Source organism: Pongo abelii, chromosome 1 (assembly GCF_028885655.2).
Source record: "Pongo abelii isolate AG06213 chromosome 1, NHGRI_mPonAbe1-v2.0_pri, whole genome shotgun sequence".
NCBI lineage: Eukaryota > Metazoa > Chordata > Mammalia > Primates > Hominidae > Pongo > Pongo abelii.
In genome coordinates this window covers 75,912,029-75,914,714 of record NC_071985.2, presented here as the reverse complement: position 1 = coordinate 75,914,714, position 2,686 = coordinate 75,912,029, and the positions used below count along the sequence as shown (strand labels likewise).

Sequence of the window (2,686 nt, the reverse complement as noted above, 5' to 3'; positions counted from 1 at the left end):
TACAAATGTACCACAGTATGTATATTCATTCTCCCATTGAACATTTGGATTGTTTCCAGTTTTTGGTTTTTGTGAATAAAGCTTCTATGAACATTCTTAGGCTAATCTTTTTGACAATTGTTTTTAACTCCAAGACCTGTACACTGAGAAAGATATTGTCCCTTAGCTTCAGATTCATATACCTAGTTGTCTACTTGAATGATTCCTAGCTTCCTCAAACTCAGAATATTCCAAACTGAGCCCTTCCCTTGAACCTGGTCCTCCTGCAAGATCTCCCTTCTCAGTAACAGCACCATTATCCACCTCACAGCCCCTGCTAGAAACTTAGAAGTTGCTCTTAACTTCTCCTCTCCCTTACCTGCTGTTTCCAGTCACTCACCATATCCTGTTGATTTGATTTCCTATCTTTTTTTGCAAACATCTTATGAATCCACCCACTTATCTACTACAGTCTAATCCATTTCCTATATAGAAAAAATATGGTTGGGCATGATGGCTCATGCTTGTCATCCCAGCACTTTGGGAGGCCCAGGCAGCTGGCTTACTTGAGCCCAGGAGTTTGAGACCAGCCTAGGCAACATGGCAAAACTCTTGTCTCTACAAAAAACAAACAAACAAACAAACAAAAAAAACTAGCTGGGCATGGTGGTGCAAGTCTGTGGTCCCAGATACTCAGGAGGCTGAGGTGGGAGGATTGCTTGAGCCTGGGGGGGTTCGAGGCTGCAGTGAGCCATGATGGTGCCACTGCACTCCAGCCTGGGTGACCAAAAGGAGACCCTGTCTCAGAAAAAAAAAAAAAAAGCATTTTCTGAAGCTCAGATCTGATCATCTTTTTCCTGATCAACTCTTCCATAATACCTATCCCTTGCCTTACCTTTACGATAAAAACCAAAGCCCTTAGTATGGCTTACAGTCATGATCCAGCCCCTGACTACCTTGGTAGCCTGATCTCAAAGCTCCAGGCCCACTGAACACATTTCCATTTTTCAAATGCTCTCTCTTGCTTGAGGCTCTTCACTTTGTCTAGAATATTCTCTTCCCTGCTCTCGTTTGCCTGGCTAATTTCTAGCATCGTTTTAACATTGCACTTCCTCTGGGTGGCCCTCGACCTCCACTATATGCTTCATAGCACACACTTGATCATAATTCCTTTTTTTTTTTTTTTGAGACAGAGTCTCATTCTTTCACCCAGGCTGGAGTGCAGTGGCACCATCTCGGCTCACTGCAACCTTCACCTCCCAGGTTCAAGTGATTTTCCTGCCTCAGCTTCCCGAGTAGCTGGGATTACAGGCACTCGTGACCACGCCTGGCTAATTTTTGTATTTTTAGTAGAGATGGGGTTTCACCATGTTGGCCAGGCTGATCTCGAACTCCTGACCTCAGGTGATCCGCTCGCCTCAGCCTCCCGAAGTACTGGAATTACAGGAGTGAGCCACCGCTCCTGACCCTTAATTACTTATTGAATTGTCTTTATTTCCCTCAAGTGGAATAAACAGTCTTGTTCACTGTTGCATTTCCATTGCTTAGTACATAGTAAAAATACTTAATCAATATCTGTTAATTGAATAAATAACACTTAATAGGCTTTAATGTCCATTGTGCGTATTTTATAGCACAACTTACTCATTTGGAATTCCTTTTTTTTTTTTTGAAATGGAGTCTCATTCTGTCTACCAGGTTGGAGTGCAATGGCGTGATCTCGGCTTACTGCATCTTCTGCCTCCCAGGTTCAAGCAATTCTCCTGCCTCAGCCTCCTGAGTAGCTGGGATTACAGGCGCCTGCCACCATGCCTGGCTAATTTTTGTATTTTTATTACAGAAAGGGTTTTGCCAAGTTGGCCAGGCTGGTCTCGAACTCCTGACCTCAGGTGATCCGCCTGCCTTAGCCTCCCAAAGTGCTGGGTTTACAGGCATGAGCACTGCACCTGGCCTTCATTTGGAATTCTTATTCTGATTTCTTAGTTAGCTGAAGATACTCAAGATTAATTAATTAATTAATTTATTTATTTAGAGATGGGGTCTCACTCCAGTTGCCTGAGTTGGAGTGCAGTGGTATAATCTTGGCTCACTGCATCCTAGACCTCCCTGCCCCAAGCGATCCTTCCACCTCAGCACTCTGAGTAGCTGGGATTACAGGTGTGGGCCACCACTCCCAGTTAGTTTTTTTTTTTTGTACTTTTAGTAGAGACGAGGTTTCACCATGTTGCCTAGACTGGTCTTGAACTCGTGAGCTCAAGTGATCCTCCCACCTTGGTCTTCCAAAGTGCTGGGATTACAGGCATGAGCCACCACTCCCAGCCAACATTTATTTCTTAAAATTTATTTTTCTTACAAAAAATTTTTTTTCATTGTTGGGGACTTTCTGGTAAAGACCAGAAAACCTGCTAGACAAATTTTAAAAGAGCTGTAATGTGATTTATTTTTTATTAAAAAAAAGTTTTTAGACATGGGTTTCACAATGTTGCCAAGACTGATCTCAAACTCCTGGGCTCAAGCAATCCTCCCACCTCAGCCTCCAGAGTCCTGAGTAGTTGGGACTACAGGTAAAAGCCACCGTGCTCAGCTATGCTCAAGACTTTTTTAAAGAAGAAAATATGGGTATTATTTTATTCTGAAACTTCTCATGTTTTCTCTTGCCATCATACATAAACACATTAGTTTGCACTTAAACAGTAGCTTAAATTTT

The 2,686-nt window shown here is 42.7% G+C and overlaps 1 non-coding gene across 1 annotated transcript; it reads right to left on the bottom strand.

Moving 5' to 3' along the window:
* Positions 1-2,353: 2,353 nt before the first annotated feature.
* LOC112131251 (U7 small nuclear RNA) lies at positions 2,354-2,414 on the bottom strand. Its single transcript, XR_002913354.1, has one exon. It is a non-coding gene; the product is annotated as a U7 small nuclear RNA (small nuclear RNA).
* Between the last annotated feature and the right edge of the window lie 272 nt (positions 2,415-2,686).